Below are 20,394 nucleotides of genomic sequence, written 5' to 3' on the forward strand. Positions count from 1 at the left end.
CAACACGCCTATTTCTCGCGCCGTTGCCGGGGAGAGATCAAGTCAAGATCTATCCACGTAAGTGTCACAAACTCATCTCTTGCATTTACCTTTTTTGCCAGTTGCCTGTCGTTTTCCTCTCCCCCACTTCACATTTGCCGTTTCCATTTGCCTTTCTCCCTTGCCATTTTGTTTTGCCTTTTTGTATTTCTCCTTTTCCTTTTTTGTTTGCCTTTTCGTTCGCCTTTTTCGTTCGCCCTTTTCTCTCGCTTGCTTTCTGTTCGCTTGTGTGCCATGTGCCTTCAATATGCTTGCATCTTCGCTTGCTGAAAATCTAGTGATATGGATCCTCACCCACTTGCTAATCTCTTTAAGAGATCTAATTATGTTGATCCAATTGCTAGTGAGTTGAGTGCACTTGACTTTCTCTATGGAGTTTTGCTTGAGATGTGTGAATCTGAAAATCGTGATGAAGAAATTCATGAAGTGATTCACGAGGTCTCCTTGAATGAAAAGCATGATTGCAATGGGTTCACTATAAATTCCATTAGTGACAACCATGCTAAAAATATGCAAAACCCTAAGCTTGGGGATGCTAGTTTTGCTATGTCCACTACTTGTTGCAATGATCGTGATTGGGGTAATGATTTTCCTTATGATCTTGAAAATTTGTTTAAGCCTCATGATGAGTATGTTATTTGCAACAATATTGAAAGTGGGATTGGAGAAGTCATGACTTTATTGGATGATAATCCCAGTATTTTTGAAGAGCGTCAACTTTGCATGCATGTGGATCATGAAAAGAATATCCTATGTGATAGTCACATTGTTGAATTCGAATATGATCCCACATGTAATTGCTATGAGAGAGGAAAATATTGGGGTATAAACTTTCATGTTACCAAATTACCTCTCGTTATGTGGAGATTTCTATTGTCTCTTTCTTCTTACTTGCATATGGCAACTATTGGTTGTCTTGACAATCTGTTTTCCTATAAAATGCCTATGCATAGGAAGTATGTTAGACTTAGATGTGATTTTCACATGCTTTAGGATGCTCTCGTTGTGCTTCAATTCTTGTCTTTTGTGAGAGCATCATTGAATGCCTAGCTAAGGGTGATAAACAATAGCGCTTGTTGGGAGGTAACCCAGCGAATCTATCCTTTTTCTTTCTATTTTGTGTTTTCCACACTTTCATAATTCTGTTATGATTGTGTTTTTTGTGTTTCTTTTTGCGTTTGTGCCAAGTAAAACCGTTATGATTAGCCTTGGGGATGATCGTTTGGTCATGCTGGAAAAGACAGAAACTTTCTGCTCACGAAAAGAAATTTTTTTTTCTGTAAGAGTTTTTGAGTTGATTCTTTCTGCTGCTGATTGCTACGCAAATTCTTCAGGCTGTCGTACTTTTTCAGAATTTTTGAAGTACCAGAAGTATACGAAGTATACAGATTGCTACAGACTGGTCTGCTGTTAACAGATTCTGTTTTTGTTGAGTTTGTTGCTTATTTTGATGAAACTATGGATGGTATCGGGGGCATTAGCCATGGAAGATTGAAAATACAGTAACCCAAGATCAACATAAGTAGAATTTAAGTTTGCTACAGCACCTAAGAAAGTGGTGGTTTGCTTTCTTATACTAATGAGATCACGAGTTTCTATTTAAGTTTCGTGTTTTGAAGTTTTCAAGTTTTGGGTGAAGTTCTTATGGACAAAAAGATAAAGAGTGGCAAGAGCTCAAGCTTGGGGATGGCCAAGGCACCCCAAGTTGATTCAAGGATGCCGTAAAAGCCTAAGCTTGGGGATGCCCCGGGAAGGCATCCCCTCTTTCGTCTTCAATCCATCGGTAACGTTACTTGGGGCTATATTTTTATTCACCACATGTTATGTTTTTGCTTGGAGCGTCTTGTATCATAGGAGTCTTTTATTTTTGTTGTGTCACAATCTTCCTTGCTGCACACCTAGAGAGAGAGAGACATGCACTCACCGTGATTTTGTCGAGCTTCACTTATATCTTTCGGTTAGACAATTCAGCTCACATGTGCTTCACTTATATCTTTTGAGCTAGTTGATTTTGCTCTGTGTGCTTCACTTATATATTTTAGAGCACGGAAGCACGTGGCTTGGTAGTTGATCTATGCTATGAAAGTAGTCTCAAAAGGGGTAGTTATCCAAAGGGATATGAAAACTTGCATCTCCATGTGCATTGAATAGTTAGAGAAGTTTGATTCCTCTCAGTTAGTTTTGAGATGTGGTTGTGGTAATATTTAAGTTATGTTAGTATGGTGTTGTGGATCTAGAAATACTTGTGTTGAAGTTAGTGATTCCCGTAGCATGCACGTATGGTGAACCGCTATGTGATGAAGTTTGAGCATGATTAATTTATTGATTGTCATCCTTTGTGTGGCGGTCGGGATCGCGCGATGGTTTATACCTACCAACCCTTCCCCTAGGAGTATGCGTTGAATGCTTTGTTTCGATTACTACTAAAACTTTTGCAACAAGTATATGAGTTCTTCATGACTAATGTTGAGTCCATGGTTTAGATGCACTTTCACCTTCCACCGTCACTATCTTCTTTAGTGTCGTGCAACTTTCGCTGGTGCACAAAACCCACCATATAGCCTCCCTCAAAACAACCACCATACCTACCTACTATGGCTTTTTCAAAGCCATTCCGAGATATATTGCCATGCAACTATCACCATGACATGTGCCACAGCTTCTACATTGCCATTGCATGAGCGTAAGATAGCTAGCATGATGTTTCCATTAATGTCTATGCCATGCTAGATCATTGTCACGGTACACTACCGAAGGCATTCCATATAGAGTCATCATTGCTCTAAGTTTTGAGTTGTAAGTGTGATGATCATCATTGATGGAGCATTGTCCCATGTGAGGAAACAAAAGAGGCCAGCGAAGCCCATTTAAAAAAAGAGGCCAAAGATGCCCACCAAAATAAAAAAGGCCAAAGAGCCCACCAAAAAATGAGAGAAAAAGAGAGAAGGGACAATGCTACTATCCTTCCACACTTGTGCTTACTAAGCACCATGATTTTCATGATTGAGAGTCTCTCGTTTTGTCACCACCATATAGCTAGTGGGAAATTTTCATTATATAACTTGGCTTGTATATTCCAATGATGGGCTTCCTCAAATTTGCCTTAGGTCTTCGTGAGCAAGAAAGTTGGATGCACACCCACTAGTTTTCTTTAAGAGCTTTCACATACTCTTAGCTCTAGTGCATCATTTTTATGGCAATTCCTAGTCATTCACATTGATATCTATTGATGAGCATCTCCATAGCTCATTGATATGCCTAGTTAATGTGACCATCTTCTCCTTGTTTGTCTTGCAACCTCCACCACACTCCATTCCACTTATAGTGCTAAAACCATGGCTCACGCTCATGTATTGCGTGAGAGTTGAAAAAGTTTGAGAAAGTAAAGGTGTGAAAACAATTCCTTGGCCAATATCGAGGTTGTGCATGATTTAAATTCGTTGTGCAAGGATGATAGAGCATAGCCAGACTATATGATTTTGTAGGGATAACTTTCTTTTGGCCTCGTTATTTTGAAAGTTCATGATTACCTTGCTAGTTTGTTTGAAGTATTACTGTCTCCACATCAATAGCAAACTATTGTTTTGAGTCTAATGGATCTGAACATTCACGTCACATATGAGGAGTTACGAAGGACATCTATGCTAGGTAGCATGAAAGCATCAAAAATTCATTCTTTATCACTTCCCTACTCGAGGACGAGCAGGAGTTAAGCTTGGGGATGCTTGATACTTCTAAAACGTATCTAAAAGTTTTGATGGTTTCATATTGTTATCTTGTCAACTTTGAATGTTTTATATACCTTATATATCTTTTTTGGGACTAACTTATTAATTCAGTGCCAAGTGCCAGTTCCTGTTTTTTCTGTGTTTTTGACTCTTTTCAGATCTGATTTCGGAACGGAGTCCAAACGGAATAAAATCCCTGATATAATTTTTTCCGGAACAGAAGAAGATCGGGAGACTTGAGGGCCAAGGCAGGAGAGCCACAGGGGTCCCACAAGCCTTGTAGCCGCCACCAGGGGGCGGCGGCTACCAGGCTTGTGGCCTCCCTGGCGCTCCCCTGCCCTAGCTCTTTGGCCTATAAATTCCCTAAAATCGCATAATAAATCAGGGCATCCACGAAAACACTTTTCCGCCGCCGCAAGCTTCCGTTTCCGTGAGATCTCATCTGGAGACCCTTCCCGGTGCCCTGCCGGAGGGGACTTTGGAGTTGGAGGGCTTCTACATCAACATCATCGCCTCTCCAATGACTCGTGAGTAGTCCACTTCAGACCTACGGTCCGTAGTTAGTAGCTAGATGGATTCTTCTCTCTCTTGAATCTTCAATACAAAGTTCTCCATGATCTTCATGGAGATCTATCCGATGTAATCCTCTTTGGCGGTGTGTTTGTCGAAATCCGATGAATTGTGGATTTGTGATCAGATTATAAATGAATCATATTTGAGTCTTTGCTGATTTCTTATATGCATGATTTGATATCCTTGTAAGTCTCTCCGAGTCTTGGGTTTTGTTTGGCCAACTAGATCTATGATTCTTGCAATGGGAGAAGTGCTTGGTCTTGGGTTCATACCGTGTGGTGACCTTTCCGAGTGACAGAAGGGGCAGCAAGGCATGCCTCATGTTGTTGCCATCAAGGGTAACAAGATGGGCTTTCATCATAGATTTGAGATTGTCCATCTACATCATGTCGTCCTGCTTAAGGCGTTACTCTGTTCTTATGAACTTAATACACTAGATGCATGCTGGATAGCGGTCGACGTGTGGAGTAATAGTAGTAGATGCAGAAAGTATCAGTCTACTTGTTTTGGATGTGATGCCTATAGATATAATCATTGCCTTAGATAACGTCATGACTTTGCGCGGTTCTATCAATTTCTCGACAGTAATTCGTTCACCCACCGTCTACTTGCTTTCATGAGAGAAGCCACTAGTTAACACTACGGCCCGCGGGTCTATTCACAACCATCGTCTCCACTTTCACTTTTACTTTGCTTTGTTTATTTTTGCTTTCATTTCTCACTTTGCATACAATCTATAAGGGATTGACAACCCCTTCATGGCGTTGGGTGCAAGCTCTTTGTGTTTGTGCAGGTACTTGTGACTTGACGCGAGCCTCCCACTGGATCGATACCTTGGTTCTCAAACTAAGGGAAATACTTACCGCCGCTATGCTACATCACCCTTTCCTCTTCAAGGGAACACCAACGCAAGGCTCCAAGGCCGCGGGGAAATCCTTTGCATATTTGCCAAGAAAGTACCTATAGGCGTAGCCCGTGACAGAAGGATTCCTGGCGCCGTTGCTAGGTAAGGTCTGTTGTCGAAGTAGCAGTCCTCACGTCCCTCGATCCGCCCCGCGAACCGTCCCATGAACCGTCCCGCGATCCGTCCCACGATCCGCTCCGATCTAGTGCCGAACGGACGGCACCTCCGTGTTGAGCACACGTACAGCTCGACGATGATCTCATCCTTCTTGATCTAGCAAGAGAGACGGAGAGGTAGATGAGTTCTCCGGCAGCGTGACAGCGCTCAGGAGGTTGGTGGTGATCTAATCTCAGCAGGGCCCCGCCCGAGCTCCGCAGAAACGCGATCTAGAGGAAAAACCATGGAGGTATGTGGTCGGGCTGCCATGGCAAAGTTGTCTCAAATCAGCCCTAATACCTCCGTATATATAGGTGGGAGGGGAGGGGCCTTGCCTTGAGGTTCGAGGAGCCCCAAGGGGGTCGGCCGAAGGGCGGGAGGAGGATTCCTCCTCCAATCGTAGTCCAACTAGGATTAGAAGGTGGAGTCCTTCCCTTCCTTCCCACTTCCCCTTTGTTTTCTTTTCTCTTTGATTTCTTCTTATCCTGCGCATGGGTCTTCTTGGGCTCTCCCACCAGCCCACTAAGGGCTGGTGCGGCACCCCTAAGGCCTATGAGCTTCCCCGGGGTGCCCCCCCGGTGAACATCAGGAACCCATTCGTCATTCCCCGTACATTCCCGGTAATTCCGAAAACCTTCCGGTAATCAAATGAGGTCATCCTATAAATCAATCTTCGTCTTCGGACCATTCCGGAAACCCTCGTGATGTCCGTGATCTCATCCGCGACTCCGAACAACATTCGGTAACCAACCATATAACTCAAATACGCATAAAACAATGTCGAACCTTAAGTGTGCAGACCCTGCGGGTTCGAGAACTATGTAGACATGACCCGAGGGACTCCTCGGTCAATATCCAGTAGCGGGACCTGGATGCCCATATTGGATCCTACATATTCTACGAAGATCTTATCATTTGAACCTTAGTGCCAAGGATTCATATAATCCCGTATGTCATTCCCTTTGTCCTTCGGTATGTTACTTGCCCAAGATTCGATCGTCAGTATCTGCATACCTATTTCAATCTCGTTTACCGGCAAGTCTCTTTACTCGTTCCGTAATACAAGATCCCGTGACTTACACTAAGTCACATTGCTTGCAAGGCTTGTGTGTGATGTTGTATTACCGAGTGGGCCCCGAGATACCTCTCCGTCACACGGAGTGACAAATCCCAGTCTTGATCCATACTAACTCAACGAACACCTTTGAAGATACCTGTAGAGCATCTTTATAGTCACCCAGTTACGTTGCGACGTTTGATACACACAAAGCATTCCTCCGGTGTCAGTGAGTTATATGATCTCATGGTCATAGGAACAAATACTTGACACGCAGAAAACAGTAGCAACAAAATGACACGATCAACATGCTACGTCTAATAGTTTGGGTCTAGTCCATCACATGATTCTCCCAATGATGTGATCCAGTTATCAAGCAACAACACCTTGTACATAGTCAGAAGACCCTGACTATCCTTGATCAACTGGCTAGCCAACTAGAGGCTTTCTAGGGACAGTGTTTTGTCTATGTATCCACACATGTATCTAAGTCTTCATTCAATACAATTATAGCATGGATAATAAACGATTTTCTTGATACAGGAATTATAATAATAACTTATTTATCATTGCCTCTAGGGCTTAATTACAACAGTCTCCCACTTGCACTAGAGTCAATAATCTAGCCCTCACATCACCATGCGAATTACATTGTAATAAATCTAACACCCATACAGTTCTGGTGTTGATCATGCTTTGCCCGTGGAAGAGGTTTAGTCAGCGGGTCTGCCATATTCAGATCTATGTGCACTTTGCATATATTTACGTCCTCCCCTTCGACGTAGTCGCGGATGAGGTTGAAGCGTCGTTTGATGTGTCTAGTCTTCTTGTGAAACCGTGGTTCCTTTGCTAAGGCAATGGCACCCGTGTTGTCACAAAACAGGGTTATTGGATTCTGTGCTCTCGGCACCACTCCAAGATCCGTCATGAACAGCTTCATCCACACACCCTCCTTGGCCGCCTCCGAGGTAGCCATGTACTCCACTTCATGTGTAGAATCAGCTACGACGCTTTGCTTGGAACTGCACCAGCTTACCGCACCCCCATTAAGAATAAATACGTATCCGGTCTGTGACTTAGGGTCGTCCGGATTTGTTTCAAAGCTTGCATCAACGTAACCTTTTACGGCGAGCTCTTCGTCACCTCCATACACGAGAAACATCTCCTTAGTCCTTTTCAGGTAGTTCAGGATATTCTTGACCGCCATCTAGTGATCCACTCCTGGATTACTCTGGAACCTGCCTGCCATACTTATGGCCAGGCTAACGTCCGGTCTAGTGCACAGCATTGCATACATGATAGAACCTATGGCTGAAGCATAGGGGACGGTGCTCATATGCTCTCTATCTTTATTAGTTGCTGGGCACTGAGTCTTACTCAATCTCGTACCTTGTAAAACTGGCAAGAACCCCTTCTTGGACTATTCCATTTTGAACCTCTTCAAAACTTTATCAAGGTACGTACTTTGTGAAAGTCCTACCAGGCGTTTCGATCTATCCCTATAGATCTTAATGCCTAGAATGTAAGCAGCTTCTCCTAGGTCCTTCATAGAGAAACTTTTATTCAAGTAATCCTTTATGCTCTCCAAAAACTCCACGTTGTTTCCAATCAGCAATATGTCATCCACATATAATATTAGAAACGCCACAGAGCTCCCACTCACTTTCTTGTAAATACAAGATTCTCCAACCACTTGTATAAACCCAAATGCTTTGATCACCTCATCAAAGCGTTTATTCCAACTCCGAGATGCTTGCACCAGTCCATAAATGGATCGCTGGACCTTGCACACTTTGTTAGCATTTTTAGGATCAACAAAACCTTCGGGTTACATCATATACAACTCTTCCTTAAGGAAACCGTTAAGGAACTCCGTTTTGACATCCATCTGCCAGATTTCATAATCGAAAAATGCAGCTATTGCTAACATGATTCTGACGGACTTAAGCATCGCTACGGGTGAGAACGTCTCATCGTAGTCAACTCCTTGAACTTGTAAAAAACCCTTTGCCACAAGTCGAGCTTTATAAACGGTCACATTACCGTCAGCGTCCGTCTTTTTCTTAAAGATCCATTTGTTCTGAATAGCCTTGCGGCCCTCAGGTAGTACTTCCAAAGTCCACACTTTGTTTTCATACATGGATCCTATCTCAGACTTCATGGCCTCCAGCCATTTGTTGGAATCCGGGCCCATCATTTCTTCTTCATAATTCGCAGGCTCATTGTTGTCTAACAACATAATTGATAAGACGGGATTACCGTACCACTCTGGAGTAGTACGCGGTCTCGTCGACCTGCGAGGTTTGATAGGAACTTGATCCGAAGTTTCATGATCATCATCATTAACTTCCTCCTCAACCGGCGTCGCAATGACAGGGGTTTCCCCTTGCCCTGCGCCACCATCCAGAGCGATGAGAGGTTCGACAACCTCATCAAGTTCTATCTTCCTCCCACTCAATTCTCTCGAGAGAAACTCCTTCTCGAGAAAAGCTCAGTTCTTAGCAACAAACACTTTGCCCTCGGATTTGAGATAGAAGGTATACGCAACTGTCTCTTTTGGGTAACCTATGAAGATGCACTTTTCCGCTTTGGGTTCCATCTTTTCAGGCTGAAGCTTTTTGACATAAGCATCACATCCCCAAACTTTAAGAAACGACAACTTTGGTCTTTTGCCATACCACAGTTCATATGGTGTCGTCTCAACGGATTTTGATGGTGCCCTATTTAATGTAACATCCCAAAATTATAAATTTTGGAATGTTAACATAATTATTAGATTGATTGTTTGTTTGTTTCAGTGATTGAAAATTGAGTGGAATTTGAAACTTCTCAAAAAAATGAGAGGGAATAAAATGACTTTCCCAAAATTTTCTATTTTGAATCCCTTCTCAATTTTGAGTTTGAATATTTTCAAAACCCTTTGATTAAAAAAAATCAAACGAGAGGAGGAAAATGACCCTCCAAAATCAGAGACAATGTCTTGATTCAAATTTTAAGTATTTGCAATTTATTTGAAATTCAAATTCCTTTTCATTTTAAACTTATTGCAAAAAAATATTTTTTGGGTTTTGAAAATATGTTCATGTTTTGAAAATATGAAATCAGAGACTATCTTCATCAAGTAATACCAGGCAAGTCAGTTTGATCATACTATCACCTATGTTTTATGCATCGTAGTTCTACCATCCTATGCCCAAATTGCATGCTGCTTAGGTACTTGGAAATTTTAGTATAAGTTAGGGTATCATGTGGTAGGCACACAACAACCCCGATACTTGGCCCCGGGACGACAAATTTCATATTGTTATGCTTGAGTAGACGGGATTTCGGTTGAGTGCATAACACGAGTGATGCAAGGTTGCTTAAATAATCAAGACCGGTTAAGACAAGATTTTCAAGACCTCGGACGCAATGCAACTCTGGGTGAAGGACGGTTGATCGGCTCCCTGGAGAACCCAGTGGATGACCCGGGATGCTGGAGAGGCCATGACATCCTGCGGAAAGCTTCACCCAGGCTCAAAGAGACGGACGGATATTTTCAAGACCCAAGGCTTACCTGCACAGCCACAAGTCATTATGGGCTCTGGCTTGGTTGGACAACGCGGGGACTCTGGACAGGCGGTGCTAGCAGATGTAGAAGAACGGTAGGAATGGATGGGCACCGACAGGGATTCAGAGGGACCCGTTGAAAGACCATGTTTTGATCATCCGGTCTTCAAACACCCTGAAGTGCGAGGACATACTCGGAGGCGATCAAATCTTGTGGGGAACGTGTGCAAAACTCTACAGAGTATTCAAACCTAATCGATTAGCCGTGTCCACGGTCATGGACAACTTGAGCCAAAGGAACTGAAGTTATCTGGATTTCTCAACACCATTAAATATATTTGATGAGGGTAATTATTGACAACTCGGGTACGAGAACTGGTTGGCGGAACCATCTCGTTAACAACCAACAATGTAGTAACATTTTGCTTTTAGCCCCCTCTTGATGTAGGAGAAAACTTGCTTTTCGCTAAAAAACTTATAGCCCCACCTGCCATATATGCATATAGTATAGATGATTACTTTTCACCCCTCTCTTATGTGACTTGCCGGCGTATTCAATATGCTGACCTACACAGCTGCAACGTCTCATGTTGCAGATATTTTTCTTCGACGAGTAAGAGTACGATTCAGGGTTACGGTTTACACTCAACTTGCCGATGGTGTTTATTGGGACTCCACTCCCTTGACTGCTTCCGCTGAAATATTTAAGGTATATATCAGTTTTACGCTATTTACATGTGATTGCACTTTGATATATACATTGATGTACTGTGTGTGCCAGCATACTGATCCAGGGATGGCACAGAAACACAGAGGATTGACTCGTTTTGAGTCGGGTCGCTACATTTAGAGTGAATGCAGCTGTTTCTAATGCATAACCCCAAAACGATAACGGCAAATCGGTAAGAGACATCATAGATCGCACCATCTCTAATAAAGTACGATTACGACATTCGGACACACCATTACGCTGTGGTGTTCCAGGCGGTGTCAACTGTGAAACAATTCCACATTGTCTTAAGTGAGCACCAAACTCGAAACTCAGATATTCACCCCCACGATCAGACCGTAGGAACTTGATCTTCTTATTACGATGATTTTCAACTTCACTCTGAAATTGCTTGAACTTTTCAAATGTTTCAGACTTGTGCTTCATCAAGTAGACACAACCATATCTACTCAAATCGTCAGTGAAGGTGAGAAAATAACGATATCCCCCGCGTGCCTCCACACTCATTGGACCACACACATCGGTATGTATGATTTCCAACAAGTCACTTGCACGCTCCATTGTTCTGGAGGAAGGAGTTTTAGTCATCTTGCCCATGAGGCATGGTTCGCACATGTCAAGTGAATCAAAGTCAAGTGACTCCAAAAGTCCATCGGTATGGAGTTTCTTCATGCGCTTTACACCAATATGACCTAAGCGGCAGTGCCGTAAAAACATGGCGCTATCATTGTTAACTCTAACTCTTTTGGTCTCAATGTTATGTATATGTGTATTATCACTATCAAGATTCAATATGAACAATCCTCTCACATTGGATGCATAACCATAAAAGATATTACTCATAGAAATAGAACAACCATTATTCTCTGACTTAAACGAGTAACCGTCTCGCAATAAACAAGATCCAGATATAATGTTCATGCTTAACGCATGCACTAAATAAAAATTATTTAAGTTCATAACTAATCCTGATGGTAACTGAAGTGAAACTGTGCCGACGGCGATTGCATCAACCTTGGAACCATTTCCCACGCGCATCGTCACTTCATCCTTCGCCAGCCTTTGCTTATTCCGCAGTTCCAGTTTCGAGTTGCAAATATGAGCAACGGAACCGGTATCGAATACCCAGGCACTACTACGAGAGCTGGTTAAGTACACAACAATAACATGTATATCAAATATACCTGATTTTTCTTTGGCCGCCTTCTTAGCAGCCAGATACTTGGGGCAGTTGCGCTTCCAGTGACCCATACCCTTGCAATAATAGCACTCTGTTTCAGGCTTAGGTCCAGCTTTGGGTTTCTTCATCGGATTGGCAACAGGCTTGTCGCTCTTCTTCGAACTACCCTTCTTTCCTTTATCGTTTCTCTAGAAACTAGTGGTCTTATTCACCATCAACACTTGATGCTCTTTACGGAGTTCTGACTCTGCGACTTTCAGCATCGCGAACAACTCGCAGGGTGACTTGTTCATCCCTTGCATGTTGTAGTTCAACACAAAGCCCTTATAGCTTGTCGGCGGTGATTGAAGAATTCTGTCAGTCATAGCCTCTTGCGGGAGTTCTATCCCCAGCTCAGCTAGACGGTTTGAGTACCCACACATTTTGAGCACATGTTCACTGACAGACGAATTCTCCTCCATCTTGCAAGCATAGAATTTATCGGAGGTCTCATACCTCTCGATTCGGGCGTTCTTCTGAAAGATAAACTTCAACTCCTGGAACATCTCATATGCTCCATGACGCTCAAAGCGACGTTGAAGTCTTGGCTCTAAGCCATACAAGACTGCACATTGAACTACTGTGTAGTCCTCCTTACATGTTAACCAAGCGTTCTTAACATCTTGGTCAGCTGTAGCGGGTGGTTCATCTCCTAGCATAGCATTAAGGACATAATCCTTCTTCCCAGCTTGCAGGAGCAACTTAAGATTACGAGCCCAGTCTACAAAGTTGCTTTCATCATCTTTCAACTTAGCTTTCTCTAGGAACGTATTAAAATTCAGGGTGACTGTCGCGTGAGCCATGATCTACAACACAAATATATTCAAAGTGGACTTAGACTATGGTCAAGATAATTAGAGTTTAACTTAATCAAATTACTTGCTAAACTCCCACTCAAAAAGTACATCTCTCTAGTCATTTGAGTGGTTCATGATCCAATTCCACTAGCTCAAGTCCGATCATCATGTGAGTTGAGGATAGTTTCAGTGGTAAGCATCCCTATGCTAATCATATCAACTATATGATTCATGATCGACCTTTCGGTCTCATGTGTTTCGAGGCCATGTCTGCACATGCTAGGCTCGTCAAGCTTAACCCGAGTGTTCCGCGTGTGCAACTGTTTTGCACCCGTTGTATGTGAACGTTGAGTCTATCACACCCGATCATCACGTGGTGTCTCGAAACGACGAACTGTAGCAACGGTGCACAGTCGGGGAGCACACAATTTCGTCTTGAAATTTTAGTGAGAGATCACCTCATAATGCTACCGTCGTTCTAAGCAAAATAAGGTGCATAAAAGGATTAACAGCACATGCAATTCATAAGGGACATGATATGGTCATCATCACGTGCTTCTTGATCTCCATCACCAAAGCACCGGCACGATCTTCTGTCACCGGCGCCACACCATGATCTCCATCAACGTGTCGCCATCGGGGTTGTCGTGCTACTCATGCTATTACTACTAAAGCTACATCCTAGCAATATAGTAAACGCATCTACAAGCACAAACATTAGTTTAAAGACAACCCTATGGCTCCTACCGGTTGTCGTACCATTGACGTGCAAGTCGATATTAACTATCACAACATGATCATCTCATACATCCAATATATCACATCACATCGTTGGCCATATCACATCACAAGCATACCCTGCAAAAACAAGTTAGACGTCCTCTAATTGTTGTTGCATGTTTTACCTGGTGACCATGGGTATTGTTGGGGAACGTCGCATGGGAAACAAAAAATTTCCTACGCGCACGAAGACATATCATGGTGATGTCCATCTACGAGAGGGGATGTGTGATCTAAGTACCCTTGTAGACCGTACAGCAGAAGCGTTAGTGAACGCGGTTGATGTAGTGGAACGTCCTCACGTCCCTCGATCCTCCCCGCGAACCGTCCCGCGATCAGTCCCACGATCTAGTGTCGAACGGATGGCACCTCCGCGTTCAGCACACGTACAGCTCGACGATGATCTCGGCCTTCTTGATCCAGCAAGAGAGACGGAGAGGTAGAAGAGTTCTCCGGCAGCGTGACGGCACTCCGGAGGTTGGTGATGATCTTGTCTTAGCAGGGCTCCGCCCGAGCTCCGCAGAAACGCGATCTAGAGGAAAAACCGTGGAGGTATGTGGTCGGGCTGCCGTGGAAAAGTCGTCTCAAATCAGCCCTAAAACCTCCGTATATATAGGGGGAAGAGGGGGAGCCTTTCCTTGGGGTCCAAGGACCCCTAAGAGTTTCGGCCGAGCCAAGGGGGGAAGGTCTCCCCTTCCAAACCGAATCCAACTTGGTTTGGAAGGTGGAGTCCTTCCCTTTCCCACCTCCTCCTTTTTTTTCTCTTTGATTTTCTTCCTATGGCGCATAGGGCCTTCTTGGGCTGTCCCACCAGCCCACTAAGGGCTGGTGTGCCACCCCCAAGGCCTATGGGCTTCCCCGGGGTGGGTTGCCCCCCCCCCCCCCCCCCCCGGTGAACTCCCGGAACCCATTCGTCATTCCCGGTACATTCCCGGTAACTCCGAAAACCTTCCGGTAATCAAATGAGTTGAGTATAGTTTCAGTGGTAAGCAAGTCTGATCATCACGTGAGTTGAGTATAGTTTCAGTGATAAGCATCCCTATGCTAATCATATCATCTATATGATCCATGATCGACCTTTCGGTCTCATGTGTTCCGAGGCCATGTCTGCACATGCTAGGCTCGTCAAGCTTAACCCGAGTGTTCCGCGTCTGCAACTGTTTTGCACCCGTTGTATGTGAACGTTGAGTCTATCACACCCGATCATCACGTGGTGTCTCGAAACGACGAACTGTAGCAACGGTGCACAGTCGGGGAGAACACAATTTCGTCTTGAAATTTTAGTGAGAGATCACCTCATAATGCTACCATCGTTCTAAGCAAAATAGGGTGCATAAAAGGATTAACATCACATGCAATTCATAAGTGACATGATATGGCCATCATCACGTGCTCCTTGATCTCCATCACCAAAGCACCGGCACGATCTTCTTGTCACCGGCGCCACACCATGATCTCCATCAACGTGTCGCCATCGGGGTTGTCGTGCTACTCATGCTATTACTACTAAACCTACATCCTAGCAAAATAGTAAACGCATCTGCAAGCACAAACATTAGTATAAAGACAACCATATGGCTCATGCCGGTTGCCGTACCATCGACGTGCAAGTCGATATTATCTATTACAACATGATCATCTCATACATCCAATATATCACATCACATCGTTGGCCATATCACATCACAAGCATACCCTGCAGAAACAAGTTAGACGTCCTCTAATTTTGTTGTTGCATGTTTTACGTGGTGACCAAGGGTATCTAGTAGGATCGCATCTTACTTACGCAAACACCACAATGGAGATATATGAGTTGCTATTTAACCTCATCCAAGGACCTCCTCGGTCAAATCCGATTCAACTAAAGTTGGAGAAACTGACACTTGCCAGTCATCTTTGAGCAACGGGGTTACTCGTAGCGATGAAACCAGTCTCTCGTAAGCGTACGAGTAATGTCGGCCCAAGCCGCTTCAATCCAACAATACCGCGGAATCAAGAAAAGACTAAGGAGGGCAGCAAAACGCACATCACCGCCCACAAAAACTTTTGTGTTCTACTCGAGAAGACATCTACGCATGAACCTAGCTCCTGATGCCACTGTTGGGGAACGTCGCATGGGAAACAAAAAATTTCCTACGTGCACGAAGACCTATCATGGTGATGTCCATCTACGAGAGGGGATGTGTGATCTACGTACCCTTGTAGACCGTACAGGAGAAGCGTTAGTGAACGCGGTTGATGTAGTGGAACGTCCCTCGATCCGCCCCGCGAACCGTCCCGCGATCAGTCCCACGATCTAGTGCCAAACGGACGGCACCTCCGCGTTCAACACACGTACAGCTCGACGATGATCTCGGCCTTCTTGATCCAGCAAGAGAGACGGAGAGGTAGAAGAGTTCTCCGGCAGCGTGACGGTGCTCCGGAGGTTGGTGATGATCTTGTCTCAGCAGGGCTCCGCCCGAGCTCCGCAGAAACGCGATCTAGAGGAAAAACCGTGGAGGTATGTGGTCGGGCTGCCGTGGAAAAGTCGTCTCAAATCAGCCCTAAAACCTCCGTATATATAAGGGGAAGAGGGGGAGCCTTGCCTTGGGGTCCAAGGACCCCTAAGGGTTTCGGCCGAGCCAAGGGGGGAAGGTCTTCCCTTCCAAACCGAATCCAACTTGGTTTGGAAGGTGGAGTCCTTCTTCCCTTTCCCACCTCCTCCTTTTTTTTCTCTTTGATTTTCTTCCTAAGGCGCATAGGACCTTCTTGGGCTGTCCCACCAGCCCACTAAGGGCTGGTGCGCCACCCCTAAGGCCTATGGGCTTCCCCGGGGTGGGTTGCTCCCCCCCCCCCCCGGTGAACACCCGGAACCCATTCGTCATTCCCGGTACATTCCCGGTAACTCCGAAAACCTTCCGGTAATCAAATGAGGTCATCCTATATATCAATCTTCATTTCCGGACCATTCCGGAAACCCTCGTGACGTCCGTGATCCCATCCGGGACTCCGAACAACATTCGGTAACCAACCATATAACTCAAATACGCATAAAACAACGTCGAACCTTAAGTGTGCAGACCCTGCGGGTTCGATAACTATGTAGACATGACCCGAGAGACTCCTCGGTCAATATCCAATAGCGGGACCTGGATGCCCATATTGGATCCTACATATTCTACGAAGATCTTATCGTTTGAACCTCAGTGCCAAGGATTCATATAATCCCGTATGTCATTCCCTTTGTCCTTCGGTATGTTACTTGCCCGATATTCGATCGTCAGTATCCGCATACCTATTTCAATCTCGTTTACCGACAAGTCTCTTTACTCGTTCCGTAATACAAGATCCCACAACTTACACTAAGTCACATTGCTTGCAAGGCTTGTGTGTGATGTTGTATTACCGAGTGGGCCCCGAGATATCTCTCCGTCACACGGAGTGACAAATCCCAGTCTCGATCCATACTAACTCAACGAACTCCTTCGGAGATACCTGTAGAGCATCTTTATAGTCACCCAGTTACGTTGCGACGTTTGATACACACAAAGTATTCCTCCGGTGTCAGTGAGTTATATGATCTCATGGTTATAGGAACAAATACTTGACACGCAGAAAACAGTAGCAACAAAATGACACGATCAACATGCTACGTCTATTAGCTTGGGTCTAGTCCATCACGTGATTCTCCCAATGATGTGATCCAGTTATCAAGCAACAACACCTTGTTTATAATCAGAAGACATTGACTATCTTTGATCAACTGGCTAGCCAACTAGAGGCTTGCTAGGGACAGTGTTTTGTCTATGTATCCACACATGTAAATAAGTCTTCATTCAATACAATTATAGCATGGATAATAAACGATTATCTTGATACAGGAATTATAATAATAACTATATTTATTATTGCCTCTAGGGCATAATTCCAACAAAAACCTCCGTATATATAGGTGGGAGGGGAGGGGCCTTGCCTTGAGGCTCAAGGAGCCCCAAGGGGGTCGGCCGAAGGGGGGAGGAGGATTCCTCCTCCAATCCTAGTCCAACTAGGATTGGAAGGTGGAGTCCTTCCCTTCCTTCCCACTTTCCCTTTTTTTTCTCTTTGATTTCTTCTTATCCTGCGCACGGGCCTTCTTCGGCTTGCCCACTAGCCCACTAAGGGCTGGTGCGGCACCCCTAAGGCCCCCCCCCCCCGGTGAACATCCGGAACCCATTCGTCATTCCCGGTACATTCCCGGTAATTTCGAAAACCTTCCGGTAATCAAATGAGGTCATCCTATATATCAATCTTCATCTCCGGACCATTCCAGAAACCCTCGTGACATCCGTGATCTCATCCGGGACACCGAACAACATTCGGTAACCAACCATATAAATCAAATACGCATAAAACAACGTCTAACCTTAAGTGTACAGACCCTGCGGGTTCGAGAACTATGTAGACATGACCCGAGGGACTCCTGGGTCACTATCCAATAGCGGGACCTGGATGCCCATATTGGATCCTACATATTCTACGAAGATCTTATCGTTTGAACCTCAGTGCCAAGGATTCATATAATCTCGTATGTCATTCCCTTTGTCCTTCGGTATGTTACTTGCCTGAGATTCGATCGTTAGTATCTGCATACCTATTTCAATCTCGTTTACCGGCAAGTATCTTTACTCGTTCCGAAATACCAGATCCCGTGACTTACACTAAGTCACAATCTCGTTTACCGAGTGGGCCCCGAGATACCTTTCCATCACACGAAGTGACAAATCCCAGTCTCAATCCATACTAACTCAACGAACACCTTTGAAGATACCTGTAGAGCATCTTTATAGTCACCCAGTTACGTTGCGACGTTTGATACACACAAAGCATTCCTCCCGTGTCAGTGAGTTATATGATCTCATGGCCATAGGAACAAATACTTGACACGCAGAAAACAGTAGCAACAAAATGACACGATCAACATGCTACGTCTATTAGTTTGGGTCTAGTCCATCACATGATTCTCCCAATGATGTGATCCAGTTATCAAGCAACAACACCTTGTACATAGTCAGAAGACCCTGACTGTCCTTGATCAACTGGCTAGCCAACTAGAGGCTTGCTAGGGACAGTGTTTTGTCTATGTATCCACACATGTATCTAAGTTTCATTCAATACAATTATAGCATGGATAATAAATGATTATCTTGATACAGGAATTATAATAATAACTTATTTATCATTGCCTCTAGGGCATAATTCCAACAGCTATTGCTATGTTGAGTTTGATGGGATCCGATGGATTATGAGATTATGTTCAGATTGTTGTGAGTTATATATTTGGTTCTCCTTTTATATTATGTTCTTAGTGATTTATGTATGTTCTCCGTTACCTTTTATTACTTTGGCCGAGTAGTAGATTGTAATTCCAAGAGGGAGTGTTATGCATGATTGTGGGTTCATGCCCCTCGATGTCTAGCTTGAATGACAGAAACATGAGACTAGGGGATGTGTTGTTGCCACCAGGGAGAAAACAACGGTGCTTGTGACCGCAGTTGCAAGTATTATTTATCTTTCGCATTGTTCGTTAATGCAATTGTCCGTTGCTTTGAGTTTACACTTTGGGTGGGACTCGCAACTTAATACCAGCGAGATGTTCTGGATAGATATCTCAAGGTGGATGATTAGTAAGTAGATGCTCATGAATAAACGGTCTACTTGTCTTGGCGTACTGCCCATTACTTTGAGCCTTAGAACAATCAAGGAGCATGATTAGCATCGCGGTGTGTTTATAATTCTGTCAATTGCCTATCTGTAATTTGTTTACCTCGCATAACTGTTTATCGTCTTTTGGGAGAGAGACATCACTAGTGAACATCATGAGACTCCGGTCCATATTTCCACCACTGTTTACATCTCTATCATTTACTGCTTTATTTACTTTCCTGTTGCTATCACCATTACTATTCCCGCTTGTGTTTTGGTCCGTTGCAAACTACAAGGCCGAAGAGATTGACAACCTCTGTGTACTTGTTGGGAGCAAAGTTATTTTCTGTGTGTGCAGGTCCACATCCTTTGTAAGCGCCAGAGCAGCGGACACCTACTTGTTGAACCTCGGAGTCCTCCTGATTCGATAAACCTTACAGTCCCTGTGTAAGGGAAACTTGTTGCTGACTACGTCTCAACCTTGCACTTGGGGTAACCAACGAGTGGGCGAGAAGTATATATATTATCTCGACATCAGGAATCAAGACCAATCTTAGCGCAAAAGGTATTGAAGTAATCAGTTTTCACATAGCTCGCAATGTAATCATGCTCATGCATCTTTTGCTGCATACTCAATGTTCATACCGTCAAGTGGGGTCGTCTCCCACTTTTTGTGCTGATCCGAGGGGAATTTGGTCTTCATATCAGCGTACTCCTCGTCGATCAGGGCGACTACCATATGAGCCATCGAAGTCCTTGTATGTTCAAGCCTGAATATGTCTTGGATATCAATGTGGGGGTCAACTAGTATCTCACTATCAAAGTTGTGCCTCATCTTGAGCTTGTCGTTCCTTATATCAATGCTAGCTAAACGTATGTCGTTGTGAAGTGGGTCCACGAGTACTGGACACTGCTTGTCACTTCTGCAACAGCAACAAATTAAAATGTAACAAATGTGACATACTGTTGCAACAAGGAAAATTGTTTCACTACAACTAAAGAGAAATGATCTTTAGGATTCAAATGGAACATATTGCTATCCTATGTAATTTTCATATCCCATAATCCTAAATTAACTATGACATATATATATGTTCTCCCACGGTTTTGTCAATATGCAACAAGGAAAATTGTTTCAACAACTAAAGAGAAACTGATCTTTAGGATTCAAATGGAACATATTGCTATCCCATGCAATTTT

This window comes from Hordeum vulgare, chromosome 6H, assembly GCF_904849725.1.
Source record: "Hordeum vulgare subsp. vulgare chromosome 6H, MorexV3_pseudomolecules_assembly, whole genome shotgun sequence".
Classification (NCBI taxonomy): Eukaryota; Viridiplantae; Streptophyta; class Magnoliopsida; order Poales; family Poaceae; genus Hordeum; species Hordeum vulgare.